Here is an 18,425-nt window from a genome sequence, read left to right on the forward strand (position 1 = left end):
TTTTAATTTTTTTTTTTTTGTCTTTTTTTTAAAGAGAGATTTTTGCTGTAGGGTACATGTGCTCTCCAGAAAGGCAGAAACAGACAGACAGAAAGCAAGAAATCATCCCCCTCCTGAGGGGATGGCCACACCACAGTCCCTTCTCATTCTCATCTTGGAATTTGGGGTATGCATGCACAAGTGCCAGGCATGAGTTTTAAGCCGCTGGGTCTAGGACTCGAACCATGGTCAACCACATGGGACTCCAGCAACATAGTCCTTATTACATATGCTGTTCCCAATAAATATATATTTTAAAAGTTATGAAACCATCCTCCTCTCTTGAATTTTTCTGTTAAACCTCTTTATTTCCTTAGACAGGTAGTATTTTCCTATCTTTTCTTTAGAGCCACATTTAAATAGTCACCAATTACTTTTTGGAAATTTCTTTCAAATCTGTCCACTCTTCTACCTATTTAATATCACTGCCTTAGTTCAAGGCTTTTTCCCACCTTTAATATTTACACAAGTCTCTCATCTTGTCTTTGTACAGTCCCTACTCCAGTGTGGTTTATACAACATTATTAAGTATAGTATTATAGTATCAGAAAAAATCTGCTGATGCTCATGCAGTCTCTAGGCTATGATGTAGGGGCCTAGGCCTTAGTCATCATGGATACTGACATTGAATGTCTATCTCTACCCTGCTTCATGCTGATGTCGGAAACCCATTTCTTCAGTATATAATCATATAATCCATTTTGTTATTATTAGCTGACAACGATCCACATGATCTGCAGCATGCCCCCTCCATGCCCACTGTCCCAAACCCTGTCTTCTACCACTCTCTGCTCTCACTGTATTCCATATACACCAGTTTTCTTACCAGTTCTTTAGCAGAGCAAATATGTTTCTGCCACAGTTCTTCACATTCCCTTTGATAGTGACAGGGTTAATTCCTTTATTATCTTCAGGCTCTTATGAAATGTCACCTTGTCAAGAAGGCCTTCTTGGGGGCAGTAGGTAGTGTAGTGGGTAAGGTGCCGAATTCCCACATGGCCAACTGTGGTCTGAGTCTCAGACCTAGTGACTAGAGAATCACACCAGGCATGTGTATGCACTACAAAAATATCACAAGGAGAATGGTGGAGAAGGGACTGTGGCATGGCCAGGTTCCCTGGAGTGATTTCTCACTTTCCCTCTCACTGCCCTCTCTAGTGAACACATATGCCCTATTACAAAACAAACAAACAAACAAACAAAAAAGAAAAAAAAAAAAGGCCTTCTTGAATAATCCTATAAAAAATAACTCTTATTTCCAGCTTGCCCTGATATTGCATTCACTTTTTTATTCTCCTCTGTTATCAACACTTGGCCTATAATGTCTATTGTTTCCTCCTTCCCATTGCAATGGAAGCTTAATGAAGGCAAGGCTTCCTGTATTCTGCACACGTCTATATTTGTAGCACCTGTAAAAGGCTTGATCACATACTACTTGATGAGGAGATGAGAGAAGGAATAAATGAGTTAAATTCTCATAAGTTATTAGGTAATTGATGATGTCTGGTGTTGATAAATCTAGGAATATTGGTATCAGTGTGCTATTAAAGATTTTTAAGTAATCATGAGAAATCTGCTGATGCTCATGCAGTCTATAGGCTATGATGTAGGGGCCTAGGCCTTAGTCTTCATGGTTAAATTATTAAAATGATCAAAAGTAGTCGATTCTGTGTAGTTGAGTAGGGTGGGGAGTAAAGTAGAATTGGATATGATCGCTTCAATTTTGGTACTTTAATTTCTTTACATGTGAATTGTAAAGAAATCTATTTTTTTTAAGTTTAAGATTCATAAGATTAAAAAATGTACCTTTTCTTATGACCATGATCTACTGACAAAAATAATGTATAAGGGATATGAGGAAGGCAAAGACTTTTCCTTAACTAACTACCTAAAAAACTCTACATTATAAATAGAGACTATAAAATATTTTAAAGAACAAAGGAACAATTGATTTAGTAGAGTGTCTGTTGTATTTGCCATGACAACATGCACTAGGAGAGGGAAGAAATGTAAACAGAAATTCAGGCTAAATTGTTAAAAATAATTTTGAGTTATTTACTGTAAAATTTGAGTACAGAAGTTGAGTGCCTGGTATAGATCCATCTATTTCTGTTTTGAACCCCATCCTTTATGTTTTTTTAATTTATTTGTTTTTTAAAGATTTATTTATTTAATTCCATCTTTTGTTAGTATTATTATTTTTTTTTTAATTTGACCAGACAGAGACAGGGAGAGAGAAAGGGAAAGAAAGAAAGAAAGCCACCAGGTCTGGGACTCAAACCATGGTCGGCCATGTGTGAATCCAACACCCTTATTTTTTTTTTTTTTTTGTAAAACTAGGCCACTATAATGTTTTTGTACAATTTAATAAATAATCTTTTAATGACTACAGACATGTAAGACTGGCTATATTCAGAAACATCAATCATGCTGGTTTTCTAGATTGGTGTATCATCTTCAAAAAATTCAAGGAGTTATTTGTATACAACTGCTTTCAAACCAGTAAAATAGCATTTATGCATCCATCATTTTCAGGATTGTTGATAACTTGGGCATATTTCCCCCAAATAACCTTGTCTCCTTGTGTCACAAGGCCCAACTCACTCACGTTCACCTCAATGACAGTACCTTTGTTGATAACACCCAAAGTTGTATATAGTGGGGATGAGGGATTCTTCTTTACACTGAGTATTGTCAGGCAAAAGGTGGCTTACAGTTTAGGATGTGTTATATGGGCCTTCTTGAAATGTAAGCCCATTGGCCTAATGAATCTTTCATATTTCAGTGGTTTTATAGTAAAACCATCTCCAACAAAGTAGACTTTTGTAACCATCCTCTTCCATGCCTTCTTCTTTCTCTTTCCTGTTTGAATAACTTTTAAGACTTCTGTTTCTCCTTGGGCTCGAACTTTGGGTAGAAGGACTCCCCATTTTCCCGCTTTTTCTTTCCTTTTTTGTTTAATAATATTGGAAAGTGCTTTAGCTTGGGACTGTCCTTCTCTGTTCAACAGATAGGCAGGTACTGCTCCTTGTGGAGTCTTTTCATCATTCCTCTGTTTGGCGTTCCTCTTTTCATACATCTTGGTAGTCTTTTTCACTTGTATTTTCTCAGCATGGTGCTGTTTATGATAGAGCTTTAGCCTTCAGAACAGTCATCTTTTTTGCTGCCTTTGAATGTTCACGAGCCTCCCAACTTTCCTTCTTTCTCTTTTTTTCATGGTAATCCAGACAGTATCCATAGCATTTACGATGTAATTCAGTATATTCATTTTGTGGCATGGTGACAGCTGCAGAGTCACCGGGAGCAGCCTCCCAGACACAAAGAGGTTGTCAACTTTCAGGTCTCAGAGACCAACAATGGAATCCAGCACCCTTAACCACCATGCCACCTGCTGACCCCTGAATCCCTTCCTTTGTAAGCTTCTATAATAATGCATTAGCAATTTATGAAGGTAACTTTTAAATAATTCCAGTTACTTAAGATTATTCTAATTTTAATCTAAATAGTAATCTTGTTAATGTGTATAAGCAATGCATAAACCTGTAGCTATGGTGAAAATAAAAAAAATTATGTAGAAATATAAACTAATGTTTGTAAAACCAGAAACTTAAAGACAGGGCTTCGTCTTAGTACCAAAGGTACTGAAGATAATAAAACAATTTAGTAGATGAAGTAGAACAGTCTGTTTCATTAAATTGTTTAGACTTGATCTCTGGGTTTGACAATTTGTTAAAAATATACTGGGGAACAATTGAGCTAATAGTTGGTCTTGAGGATCCTCATTCCAGGAACCTAAGGTCGATAAGTAAAAGCATGACGCCACATAGAAGTGTCATTCAGTAAAAACCAGTCCTGAAATAGCCATTTATTTTGACATATATTGTAAGCTAAAGAGTAACACTTGTTTGTTCAGTGTGCAACACATTATTGAATGATGTCAAACAGTATAATATCAGAGTCGAATGCCAACAAATCTCCTGACAGATTTTTGATTATAAGGGGGAGGAATTCAACTATATTTATGACATGTAGTACATCTTTTTAAAAAAGAGCCAATATGACCAGAAACTAAAATAATACTGTGCGGTGGGCAGTCGGTAGCACAGAACAATTATGATGGCATATTGAGAATTAACTCTCATGATAACAAAAGTTTTGCATGAAGATTTAACTTGCTGGATGTGCAAAATTCTATTACTCTCTCTCTCTCCAAATGAAAGAAATGTTAGTCCTGCTGCACTGGCACGGCAGCTAAATGCTCGGCAATGCTGGAAGTCATATAGAATATCAACGTTCAGTTCCCTGGTCAACCTGTAGATACCAGATGTCTATGTGTGTGCCCATGATTCTGGCTGACTTGGAAGGCTGGAAGGAGATAGAGGATGCTTCTGTCTTTCTCATTACTCTTTCTCTCCCATGAAATAAATTTAAAAATAAACTTTTTTAAAAAGAAAAGAAATATTAAAATGGGAACATCGTTGTATATAGCCAGAGGAAAACAAAATGGAAAGACAATTGATAATAGTTTAATGTGTGGACATTATTTTTGAATTGACATATTGGTCATCCCATATGCAATTAGTTGTGTGTGAGTTTCAATTTGTGCTTATCTGGAATGTTGTTGCCTCTGTGAAGTAAGCTGATTGACCTATTTATCAAGTAAGTTTAGGAAAGCTATTGTGCTTTATGACCTCGGCAGTTATGTCCATCCATGTTAATGAACCATGAAGGAGAGCTTAAAAACCCATTAAAATAGCCATGCATTGCATACCTGAATGACAAGGTCTATTCTGTAATAAATGACTAAGACCTCAAATATAGAAAATCCCTGTGTAATGTACAGGCCAAAACAGCTTAAGGGTGTATTTTAGCTGTCATAAACAACCAAGTTAATAATCAAAGCTCATTACTTTATGAATTACTCATACCAAATATTTAGAACTGTATGATTCAGTGTTACAGATGTTCTGGTTCAAGCTTATTCATTTTTCAAAATTAAAAACTAGTGGGTGTGAGTGGCTACCTAAAGGTGAAACATTCCCTTGACCACTTTTCTTTTGTGGTGTAATGCAAGTTGTATTGTATCAAGCTGCTTCTGTATTCCTTAACCACCTTCCTTTGGGTGTCAAATGAAGCTGGGACCCACATATCCTCAAATGTCCTTTTGGCCCCTTGTATCCAACTTCTGAGCTTTCCCCCTTTCAGTAGATATTCTAATATGACCACAGGATCTTCAGCGAAACATATAGGGGCATAAAGTGTAGAAGATTTGTACTGATTTTTTAAAATCAGATTTAATTTATTATTGTAATTTTTATATTACAGTTAATCACATATATCTTTACAGTGTATTACTTTTCTTTTTCCAGCATGATTACCATGCATATCAGTCAAGACAAAGACATTACTGTCCACATCCTCATTATCAAACAGCTTTCAATCATTTTATTCAGATTATTATTATTATTATTATTTATCCTCATTTTTTAAACATTCAACAACTATATATCATTTCACTTGTAAAAAGAATTTACCCAACGTGAAATACTTTTCAGACAAGTCCAGTTGAGAATACTATACATGTTATCATCAACAGATAATAAACCATTTCTCTGTCCCACTAATGTAATGCCTATTTGTTCTCATGCTATCCTTCTCTATACCCTTCTCTTCCTCCCCCGATTCCACACTGACTTCAGCATCAGTAATTATTTTTACTGCTTTTATGCCCTCCAGTATTTCAATCTCTACCATAAAGTGTGGATAGTCTATATATATTAAGTGGATTCATACATTATCTTTCTTTCATATCCTGGCTTGCTTCACTCAGCAATAGATCTTCCATATTTGACCACTTTCTATCAAATGCCAGGGTCTTGTTTTTTTATGGCTAAATAGTATTCCATAGAATATATATGCCACAATTTTTCCATCCATTCATCAATTCGTGGACATTTGGGTTGGTTCCATGTCTTAGTAGTCATGAATAATGCTGCAATAATCATTGATGTGCAAGTGCTTTTCTGACTGAGCATTCTCCTGTCCTTTGGGGAGATACCCAGAAGTGGGATTGCTGGACCAAATGGTGGTTCTATTTGTAGATTTTTGAGGAACCTCCATATTGTTTTCCACAGTAGCTGAACCAGTTTACATTCCCACCAACAATGTAGGAGAGTTCCTTTTTCACCACAACCCCACCAACACTTACCACTCTTTGCATTTTTAATCTTCACCATTTGGACAGGGGTTAGGTGATATCTTGTTGTGGTTTTAAACTGATGAGCGATGTTGAGCATTTCCTCATATGCTTTTTGGCTGTTCATATATATGTCTTCCTTAGAGAGATTTTTGTTCAGCTCATTTTCCCTTCTTTTAATTGGGTTAGAATTCTTTTTTTGGGGGGGCGGGGGTAAGCCACTTGAGTTCCTATGTATTCTGGTTATCAGTCCCTTATCAGTCCCTGATCTGAGACATATCTTACAAAAATATTCTCCCATTCTGAGGGTTATCAATTCACACTAATTACTGTGTCATTTGCTGTGCAGAAGCTTCTTAATCTGATATAGTCCCATTTGCCTATTTTAGGGATTATTGCCCATGCTGTGGGAGTCTTATTTAATAAATCTTTGCCTACCCCAATGTCTCCCACAGTTTCCTGAGTATTTTCCACCAGTAGTTTTTATAGTTTGAGGTCTTACGTTCAGATCTTTGATGCATTTTGAGTTGATTTTTGTTAATGGTGAAAGATGGGGATTCAGTTTCATCTTTCTGCCGGTGTATACTCAGTTTTTCCAGCACCATTTGCTGAAAAGGTTTTCCTTTTCCTGATGGATTGACTGGTATCCTTTGTCAAAAACAGTTGGCTGTAACTTTGGGGGTTATTTCTGGAGTCTATTCTACTCCATTGGTCCGCCTATCTGTTTTGTTGTTGTTGTTGTTGTTTGTTTCCTTGTTTGTTTGTTTTCAATACCATGCTGTTTTGATTATCACAGCTTGATAGTATATTTTGGGGTCAGGGAGTAAGATGCCACCCTCTCCAGGCTTCTTGCACAGGATTGCTTTGACAATACAAGGTCTTTTATCATTCCAGAAAAAGTCTGATTGTCTTTTCTAGATTTGTGAAGAACATCTCTCATGTTTTGATTGGAATTGTGTTAAATACGTAGATTAATTTGGGTAGAATTGCCATTTTGATTATATTCTTCCAATCCAGGAACATAGGATGTCTTCCATCCTTTTATGTCATTTCCAGTATTTTTTAAAGGATTTTCATAGTTTTTTTTGTAAAGGTCTTTGACTTTCTTAGTTAGGTTTATCCCTAGGTATCTTATACATTTTGTGGCTATGATAAAAGGGATTCCTTCCTTCAGCTCTACTTCATTCTGCTTGTTGTTCATATATAGTAATGCTATAGATTTTTGGATGTTGATTTGGTATCCTGCCACTTCATTGTATTCATTTATTACTTGGATAAGATTTTTCATGGAAGCCTTTGGGTCTTCTAAGACTACCATCATGTCATCTGCAAATAAAGATATTTTCAACTCTTTTTTGTCTATTTGAATTATATTTATATTATTCTCTTTTCTGATTGCATAAGCTAAGACTTCCAGCACTATATTAAAAAACAGTGAAGAAAGTGGTCAGCCTTGTCTAGTACTAGTTTTTAGTGGAAAAGCTTTTTGCTTTCCCTATTCAGTATAATATTAGCTATATATTTTTTATAGATGGCCTTTTTTTTAGAGGTTTTTGCTGTAGAGCTCGTGTGCTTGCCAGAAAGACAGAGAGATAGAAAGCAAGAAATCCCCTCCCCCCCCTGAGGGGATGTCCACGCCACAATCCCTTCTACTCCATTCTCCTCTCTGGATCTTGGATACTCATGCACACACGCCCCACGTGAGTTTAAGTCACCAGGTCCAAGATTCAAACCGTGGTTGGCTACATGGGAGTTTAGCGACATAGCTATTATGCTACCTGCTGGTCCCTCATAGATGGCTTTTATTGTGTTGAGAAATGATCCTTCTTAATCATGAAAGGACATTATATTTTATCAAATGCTTTTTCTGCATCAATTGAAATGATCATATGGTTTTTATCTTTCTTTCTGGTATTATGGTGTTTTATATTTATAGTCTTGCTATGGTGAACCCCCTTGAGTCCCTGGAATAAAGCCTTACTGATCGTGATGAATAATCTTTGTTATATGTTGGATGCGATTTGCAAGTATCTTGTTGAGAATTTTTTCTTCTATATTCATCGGAGATATTGGTCTGTACTTGTCCTTTTTTTGTCATGTTTTGGGAATGAGGATAATGCTGGATTCATAAAATGAATTTGGGAGGTTTCCTTCCTTTTGGAGCTTTAGAAATAATTTGAGTAGGATAAGTGTTAACTCTTCCTTGAACATTTTATAGAATTCAGAAGTGAAGCCATCAGACCTGGGCTTTTCTTTGCTGGGAGGTTATTTATTACTGATTCAATCTCATGGCTTGTTATGGGTCTATTCATGTTTTCTATGTTCTCCAGATTCAATCTTGGTAGATTATATGCATCCAGGAATTTGTCCAACTCCTCCATGTTCTCTTGTTTGTTGCCATATAGTCACTCAAAGTATCCTCTAATGATGTTTTGTATTTCTGTTATGTCTGTTGTAATATTGCCTGTTTCATTATGTATTTGATTTATTGGGTTTCTTTTTTTCTTCTTTATCAGTCTAGCTAATGGTATGTCAATCTTGTTAATCTTTTCAAAGAACCTGCTTTTGCTTTCATTTATTTTCTGTATAGTTCATTTATTTTCTATTTCAATTATTTCTGCTCGAATCTTTGATTTCTTTTTGCCTGGCATTTTCAGTTTTTTTTTTCCTTTTTTTTTTCTTGTTGTTGTTTTTGCAGTTCCCTGAGGCATGATGTTGTCTATTTGCCACCTTTCCATCTTTTTCTGATGTGCACTAATTGCTACGAATTTCCCTTTTATGACGTCTTTTGCCATGTCCCATAGGTTATGGAAACTCATGTGCTCATTATCATTTGTCTCTATAAATTTTTTGACTTCAGACTTAATTTATTAGTTAAGAAGTCATTCAGAAATAGGTTGTTTAGTATTCATGTTTTTGTGTATTTTTTATGCTGTCTATTGAAATTAGTCTTGAGTTTAATTCCATCATGGTCAGAGAAGATGCTTGATATAGTTTCTATGCCTTTGAATATATATAGGCTTGATTCGTGTCCAAGTCTTTGAAAAGGTTCTTTGCTGGGGTGAGAAAAACGTATTATTGGGAACCAGCAGTTAGCATAATGGCTATGTCGCTGGATTCCCACGTAGTCAACCGCGGTTCGCGTCCCAGACCTGGTGGCTTAGAACTCACGCTGGGCGTGTGTGCTTGCGTGCCCAAGATCCCGAGAGGAGAATGGAAGAGAAGGGATTGCGGCGTGACCATGCCCCCTGGAGGGTGATTTCTCGCTTTCTGTCTCTATGTCTCTCTCTGTCTGTGGCGAGTACACGCGCCCTATAGCAAAAAAAACTCTCAAAAAACAAACAAACAAACAAACAAAAACGTATTATTTTTTGTCTAACGGTGGAAAGTTCTATAGATTTCCGCCAAGCCCACTCGATTTATAGTATCATTTAATTCCTGTATCTCTGTTTAATTTTTGTATAGAAGATCTGTCTAAAGGAGATAATGGGGTGCTGAGATCCCAAATAATTATAGTGTTACACTCTATACCTTCCTTTGGCTCTAGCAGTTTTTCCTTCACATATTTAGGTGCTCCTGAGTTGGATGCATAGATATTTATAAGCATTATGTTTTCTTCCCGAATTTTCCCATTTACTATTATATAATGTCTTCTTTGTCTTTTCTTAGCCTTTGTCTTAAAGCCTATTTCATCTGAAATCAGTATCACAACTCAAGCCTTTTTTTGATTTTCATTTGCATGGAATATCATTTTCTAGCCCTTCACTTTTAGTCTATGTATGTCTTTATCCATAAGGTACATTTCTTGTAGGCAACAGATGGAGGGTTTCTGCCTTTTTTTTTAATTATTTTTTTGTTCTTTATCGATTCAATCAGTCTGTATCTCTTAATTGAAGAATTTAATTCATTAACATTCAATGTTATTATCACTATTTCCAGACCTATTCCTGTCATTAAGTGAGCAATTTTTTTGGTTGTTTTGTTTTATTTTGTTTTTCCTCTTATAACTATTCATCTGACTTTTTAGTTTTCCTGGCATAGCAGTCCTTTTAGAACCTCTTGAATAGCTGGTCTGGAATTAGTAAATTCTTTCAGGTTTTGTTTTTTATCCAAGAATGTTTTTACCTATTTTCCTATATGAAGGATAATCTTTCTGGGTACAGTATTCTTGGTTGAAATTGTTTTTCATTTAACACTTTTACTATATTTCCCCAGACTTTCCTTGCTTACATCGTTTCTGAAAAGAGGTTTGATGTTAGCCTTATGGGATGACCTTTGTAAGTAACTTGACATTTTCCTCCTGCCAATTTTAATATCTTGTCTTTGTCTTGGTTTTGGCCAATCTGGCTATGATGTGTCTTGGAGAAGATATTCTTGGGTTGATTCTATCTGGAGTCCTATGTATTTCTTGGATTTGGATAATTGAATGCCTCTCTAGGTTTGGAAATTTTTCTTCCAGGATTTCATGAAATAAATTATCAATGCCCTTATTATTTTCTTCTTCTGGGCTACCAATTATCTGGATGTTTGGGCGCTTGATGGTATCTAGTATTTCTTGTATATTATTCTCATTTTTCTTGGTTGTTTTCTGAGTCTTTTTGATATTTTTTTTCTAAGTCTGAGGTTTTGTCTTCTACATTCAAGATTCAATCTTCTCTGTGATCTAATCTACTTTTAATACTTTCAAGGGAGTTTTTAATTTCCTGAATCACATTCTTCATCCATAACAATTCTGTTTGATTCTTTTTTATGGTGTCTATTTCTTCTTTCAAATCCTGTTTCTTTTCTTCTTGCATCTCATTTAGTTTGGTTACTATAAAAATTCTGAATTGCTTATCCAACATTTTCACAACTCCCATTGTGTTATCCATGGGTGATATGGAATTGATGTTTTCCCTTGGGGGAAAACACATTTGGTTGGTTGCTCATATTTCTTGTGCTTCCGCAATGGTTCCTGGTCATCTAGTGTTCTATATGTTCCTTCCTAAATTATTCAGGGTATCTCTGAGTGTTGAAAGGTATATAAAAATAGAAAATTGGTGATCTCTCTTCTCTCTGCCTTCATGTTGCTCACTCACACCCTGCACCATTGTCACTGGTCCTCGGTGATCCAAAGCCCTCCCTCTTTCAAAAGAACAGGTATGTGTTCTTTAGAAACATTGATCTGCTGAGCTTCAACTCAGGAGCAAAGAAAGATCATGGGGCCTGCACTATCCAGAACACTGAAGTCCAGAGAGTTCAAAGGAGAGTGGGGGATGGGTTGAGCCAGAGGTCCAAGCCTTTAGGCCCTGCAGCCACAGGCAGCCAGGCAGCCAGCAAAGTCCTTTGCTCTAACCAGTATCAGGATGGGCAGGGAAAGGCACAATTTTGTCTTAAAGTACCAAGATACATACCTGAAGTCCAAAGGTGAGTGGGGAAGTGGATGAGAAATGGATCTCTGCCATTAGGCCCTGAAGCCCCAGGTAGCCAGGGGTCCAGCAAGGCATGATTTGTACTTCCATGTTCTTTTTTTTTTTTTTTTTAAATACGCAATGCTTCACAGATTTGTGTGTCATCCTTGTGCTGGGGCCATGGTAATCTTCGCTATATCGTTCCAATGTTAGTATATGTGCTGTCAAAGTGAGCACTGCACTGATTTCTAAGCCAGAGTACTCTCTACCTCATATGAGATTTCTAGCAGGGCTAGAGAAATAACTCATGGCTCTACTGCTTGCATAGGACACTCACCTGTTATATTCATTGCTTCTTTCAGCCTAGTGGACAACATTTTGTGGGGTAAATTTATTAGTACAAAAGAGGCATATGTTCACATTAAACATTTCAGAAAAGTGTAAAAATACAAAAGTACTTTAGTTTGGGGTAATTTTACAGACCCTGACCACTCATCTCCAATCCTTGGAGTTGGCATCAGCCATCAGATTCCTAATTTTTTACCAAGTTTTGTTGGTCACCTGTTATTGAACCACAGTTAGTATGTGAGTTAAGGTTGACCAGTATGTATTTTCACTGTTTTTGTTTATTTGTTTTCTTTTAGGTTTTTATCAAGTCCAGCGCCTTCACCACCATGCCATCTGTTTGCCCCTATTTTTACCATTTTGAACTCATAAATATTAGTCAGCCTTTTTTGATTGCTTCAAGTGAGAATATATAAACTTGAGTGTATAGGGGTGTTTAATTTCTGTGATAGGAACATGGAAGTGAAGACAATCAGCCAAGAAAGAAGGAAGCAGGTTTTCAGGGCAGCAGAAGAGACTGACTGGGATGCCTTGAGGGAAGAGAAAGATTCCAAGAATATATCTGTCTTGTTTCCCAATAGCTTTCTAGTGTCCGATTTCTATCTCTGTTAAGGCCCAATTACACTTTTACTCTTGACTTCAATGACATACTCCTAGATCCTTATAATAAGTACATCTTTTATGTTTAAGTTCACTCCAATAGGTGCTTATTGTTTGCATTCACAACCTTTGCAAAGAATCCCTCAAATCCCAATAATTTCTCTCTGTGTATGTATTAAAATGGGATTATAGGGTCATAACATAATGTTTATTGGCCTACTTTATTTGTTCTATATAGTATAAACCTTTTCTATGTTTTTTGAAAGAATTATTTTATTTAACTTTATTTATTGTTTTTTTAATTTGACAAGAGAGGGACATATTGAGAGAGAGAGAGAGAGCGAAAGAGAGAGAGGGAAAGTGAAAAAGCAAGCCACCAGGTCCAGGACTCAAACTGCAGTCAGCCATGTGGGAGTGCCCCTAGCCACCACTCCACCTGTTGGCCCCAACGTTTTCCATGTTAATAAATATTTCTCTATGAAAACATTCTTAGTGGTTTCAATTATCCCATTGTATAATGAAGCTATGATTGATTTACTAATTTATCTTTTGAACATTTAGTTTTTACTATTCTAAATTATGTTGAAATGAACATTCTTTAAACAATTTGATCATATTTAATCACTTAGGAAATATTCCTAGAATTAGTCCCTTTGATTCAAATACTGCAACAATTCTTAATTCTTTTGTAATATGCCTCCAGACACCTTTAGAAAAGTTCTAGAAATTCACAATCCCAACAGCACTGTTTTTGTTTGAGGGAAAAGGGACCCTGATATAAAGAAGTCAGTAACACACTGAGCTTTAAATCTATGAAAATGATCTAATTTGAATTTATAGATTAAAATACTATTAACATTGTGAGAGATATACAATATATAAATAGTTTAATCAAAATTGTGGTAATATAAATATAATCAAAAACAAGGCTACAATATAAAACAGATACTGGTTTGATTCAAATAGTCTCAGAGTTGAATTCACAGCTCAGCAAATTAAATTTGTACCTCAGTCCCTTAACTTAAAAGTAGATTAATTATGTGTCCCTGAAAGAGACATTATGGAGATTAAATTTTAAAATGATACAATGTACCTAGAACAGAGACTTAACACATTGTCAAAATTCAACCTTTAGAAGATAGTATTTTAGGAAATTTTCTTGGTACCAGGAGATGGCATGATTATTATGTTGCTGGTCTCCCATGTAGCCGACCACGGTTTGAATCCCAGACCCAACAGCTTAAACTTCATGCCAGGCAAGTATGCGTGCATGCCCAAAATCCCAAGAGGAGAGAGAGTGGAGGACAAGGGATTGCAGCATGGCTATCCCTTCCGGGGGGTAATTTCTCATTTTCTGTCTGTCTCTCCAACAAGCACTCCTGCTCTAAAGCGAAAATCTCTCAAAAAAAAAAAAAAAAGAAAAGGAAAGAAATCCTGGAAGATAGTATTTTGGGATATTTTCTTGATAGATGTTTTATTTCAGTAGAAATCTAAACCTTCTATAATAATTTTTGTGCTTCAGAACTCAACTGATTATTTAAATCCTAGTTTCATTTCATAATTCTTATTTTTAATTAAACATAATGATTCTGCTAAGGATAAAGAGTTAAGTGGCTTAATAGAGACACACTCTAGAGAATTGCTAAGATTTTAATGGAAGTGGAGAATGTGTTAGCTGGTCAGGCTTTGGTCTTAAGCAAAGACCTTCTGTGCTTTTAATCTCTGGGCTGTGTCAAGCATCATTTACTGAGCATTGACTCTATTAAAATTATATTAGTTATGAGACTTATGTGGAAATGTCTGGCTTAGTTTTGCTGTATTAGTCACTTTATTATATACTGGTTTTGTTTTTTATATGTGTATACTTTCCTCTCCCATATCTTTGCTAACTTTTAGTGATTTACTATCAATGGTAAAATGTTATAATAACTCCTGAACATAAACCCTGTAAGGTTTACATCTGAGGAGGAAAAAATAATAGTACTTTTTGAAAGTGTCAGAAAGATGTTATTTATTGTGTTACATGGATACCCCTTGACAATTGTGAAGGCTAAGAAAATGTGATACACTGATGAGTTTAAGCCAGTCACTTAATCTGCTCTGGAGTTGAGTAAGGAAAGAGTTATACCTGAGAGAAAAAATGTAGATACACTTATCAAAAGAAGATTGTATTAATGCCCCAAGGAAAAGCGCAGATATTTTTGTTTTTTTTTTTTTGTTTGTTTGTTTGTTTGTTTTGCTATAGGGCGTGTGCGCTGGCCAGAAAGACAGAGAGAGATAGAAAGCGAGAAATCACCCCCCAGAGGGGATGACCATGCCACAATCCCTTCTCCTCCATTCTCCTCTTGGGATCTTGGGCACACACGCACACATGCCCGGCGTGAGTTTTAAGCCACCAGGTCTGGGACCTGAACCGCAGCCGACTCTGTGGGAGTCCAGTGACATAGCCATTACGCTAACTGCTGGTCCCAGCAGATGTTTATTTAATCTTAGTATGTGGCTATATTGGTAGGTCATGTCAGATACCTAAGAACTTTTCCATGTACCTGATTTTCTCTCTCTACTCATAGAACAGACAGGACTCAATTTATTCTATCTCCTGAATTTTTCTGAAATCTCATTTATCCACATATTACAATCTGATTGTTATCATGTCTTGGTTTGACTACTTTAGTAGTCTCCTACCTGATGACCATATAACCACTCTTCTGTCAATTTTGTACACTACAGACATGATCCCGTCCTGAAATCTTTCCTGTTCTTCCTATTGCCCTTAAAACATAATTACAAATTATGGTCTAAAGGGTCTTGTTTGGCCTGACCTTCCTTAACACTAGATATTTTTGTACTTGTGAATATTGTTTCATTCCCTCTGATGTCTCAGTTCTTGTGACATACCTCAGTCTTCATGCTATAGTAAGAAAGTCACTCATATCCTGAATTGGAGTATTATATCTTCAAAACACCTGATGCTATTTTCATTTTCTTTTTTTTTTTTGGAGAGGTTTTTGCTATAGGGCACATGTGCTCACCAGAAAGACAGAGAGAGACAGAAGACAGAAAGTGAGAAATCATCCCCCAGGGGGGATGGCCACACTGCAGTCCCTTCTCCTCCATTCTCCTCTTGGGATCTTGGGCATGCATGCACATGTACTTGATGTGAGTTTAAGCCACCGGGTCCGGGACTCGAACCATGGTCGACTACATGGGAGTCCAGCGACATAGCCATTATGCTAACTGCTGGTCCCAAAACACCCGATGCTATTATTAGCTTCATTTTCTTATTAGGAAAGTGATGCAGACCAGGAAAGTTAATAAATAAGTGGTATGGCCAAGATTCAAACCCAGGCTATCAGCACTTATGCCTACATTTTTACCCATTCTACCATCGTACCTCAACATACCAGATAGTAACTATTATATAGTAGGTATAAAATAGTACAAAATAGATATAATAATAATATTTAGTTTTCTATTTAATTATCAGCACTTTGCATTATTCTGGGAATACAGTACTTATTCAATTCATATCAGTTAAATAATAATAAAAAAGTGCCTTTTTTTCCTGAACTTCTTGTTTGAGTAGACTGTATACATTCAGTACAGAAATTTGCAATAGAGCAGAGAGTACTTTTCAAGAGCCCTCAGTGAGGACATTTCGGAATTCTCAACCAACTTCTTCTGGCTGTCCTAACCCTGAACTACTCTCTCATTCTCACCTCTTTCAAGCAGGTCAATTCTCTGAATGAAGAACAGCAGAAGATATCTCCCCTAAAGAGGGCTACCCAAATATTTCATCACCTAAGGTACTTCTTTATTTCATTGTTATTTACTGCATTTATATGGTAGTCCCTTATCCTCACACTTTTCATTGTGTGTTTAGAGATGAATTAAAGCTTGATTATTTTCCAAAGTTGTACTAACTGGTGAAAAGTAGTACTTCAGAATTGTTTATTGAAATGAAATAAAAATGGTCTCCATACAGAAAGAACCAGCCCATTCTATCTTAAAGAAAAGAAACCCACTGTTGAAACATTTGTTTAAGTACTTACTTTGTGTCAGGAACTATACAAAGCATTTCACATGCATTATTTCATTTATTTGTTGTAAAACAGTAACATAGATAGTATTATTAACTCTTTTAAGGAAAGGGCAATTAAGGCTTAAAAATGTTTAATGATTTGAAAGTCAGTATTAAATGGAGGAGATGGGGTTTGAACTTAGGAAGAACTGAACTGTTAACAATTACATTATATAACCTCTTCTAATATGCAGTAATTCTTTTTTGAGAGGTTTTTGCTATAGGGCGCATGTGCTCACCAGAAAGACAGAGAGAGACAGAAAGAGAGACATCATCCTCTAGGGGGATGGCCATGCCACAGTCCCTTCTCCTCCATTCTCCTCTAGGGATCTTTGGCACACATGCACATGCACTTGGCATGAGTTTAACCCACTGGGTTCAGGACTTGAACCACCATCAACTACATGGGAATCCAGTGACATAGCCATTACTCCATCTGTTGGTTGCAGTATGCAGTATTTTTTTTCTCTTAAATATTATCTTTTCATTAACCACATAGTTTTTATTAAACAATAGCAAACTGCCTTCCCAGTATTAATAGGGGGTCTCAGGAAGGAAACCATTGTGATAATTGTCTTTTTTTATAGAATAAACGTTAGTGGTTGTAGCCTGTTCAGCACCTATTAACTTTAATTTCTGATACTAGCCTAGCTTTTCCTTCTCTATGGTTTGATGTGCTGATGACTCCAAAATGATATGCTATATTCTGGGAAAGAAGTGGCACTGGGCCCAACCAAAGTCAGATTCTCACTCCTTAATATTTAAATTTCTAGATTTGCTTTTCCTCCAGCTACTTTCTTTATTCCTCAAGTGTTCCTTTGTGAAAAGTAACATGTTTTTCACTCTTCTTCCATGTTTAAGCCAGTAACCAAAGGCAACAAAAATATCTAATAAAACATACAAGACCCAACCAAAATTATTTGGAGATACTATGTATGTCCTTATTCCCAGATTTCAGATTCATTGTTCAAAAATACAAGGACCTATATCTAGCTTATCTCTAAGACCCACTGTGTGATTTTAGAGACTTTATTTTGCAAGAGGGCATGTGAATTTCTCAAAGAGACAGAAAGAGAAAGAGACAGAGAGCGAGCGAGAAAGACAGAGGGAAAGGAAAAAAATACCTCCCAATGGGGTATGGTGATACTGCAATCCCTTCTCTGTTTCTTCATCCTGTCAAGAATGAACACATATATGGTGGCAGGTTTCAAGCTGCCAGCCAGGATTTGAACTGCTGTCATTCATGCAGGATCTGGCTCCCTGAACCACTAGGTTATGGGCTTGGCCAGATTTTAGTTATTGATTTGGGAGGATCTGAAGTTTTCTTTTAGATCATTTTCAGGCCATTATTTAGACTCTAAAAATCAAGTTTGACATTTTAAAACCTGATATGAAGTTGTTGATTTAAATGCTGTTTCAAAATGTAACTAAGTTGACACAAACCAAATATTCTGAGCTTTAAAAATAAAAAAGAACCCTATTTTATGAAATCCTATCTCAAATACTAACTTAAAAGTGCATTCATGAGAAAATCAACAAAATAACACCTACTGTGAAAAATAGTCATGGTTTGGGGCCAATTTTTCTCTATGAAATTTTAGGTTACACAGCATTCACAATATGTGGCCATTTCTCCTGAGACTCAATTATCAGTTGCTTGTTCAGCTCCTTTTGCAATAGTAATTAAACAAGCATATTCTCTCTCTCTCTCTCTCTCTCTCTATATATATATATATATATATATATATATATATATATATATATGTATTTTCCC

The 18,425-nt window shown here is 36.1% G+C and overlaps 1 long non-coding RNA gene, 1 other non-coding gene and 1 pseudogene across 2 annotated transcripts in view; 1 reads left to right on the forward strand and 2 right to left on the reverse strand.

The window, feature by feature from the left end:
• LOC106734700 (uncharacterized) overlaps positions 1 to 18,425 on the forward strand; it is a 96,819-nt gene that overhangs the window by 3,164 nt on the left and 75,230 nt on the right. The window contains exon 2 of the long non-coding RNA XR_001370239.1: positions 16,303 to 16,376. This is a non-coding gene — a long non-coding RNA (uncharacterized LOC106734700). The remainder of the gene's footprint in view (positions 1 to 16,302; positions 16,377 to 18,425) is intronic.
• LOC106734699 (ribosome biogenesis protein NSA2 homolog pseudogene) lies at positions 2,534 to 3,317 on the reverse strand (annotated as a pseudogene).
• On the reverse strand, positions 11,756 to 11,862 carry LOC114007509 (U6 spliceosomal RNA). The gene has a single exon (XR_003549123.1). It is a non-coding gene; the product is annotated as a U6 spliceosomal RNA (small nuclear RNA).

Source organism: Tupaia chinensis, unplaced genomic scaffold, assembly GCF_000334495.1.
Source record: "Tupaia chinensis unplaced genomic scaffold, TupChi_1.0 Scaffold000185_1, whole genome shotgun sequence".
NCBI lineage: Eukaryota > Metazoa > Chordata > Mammalia > Scandentia > Tupaiidae > Tupaia > Tupaia belangeri.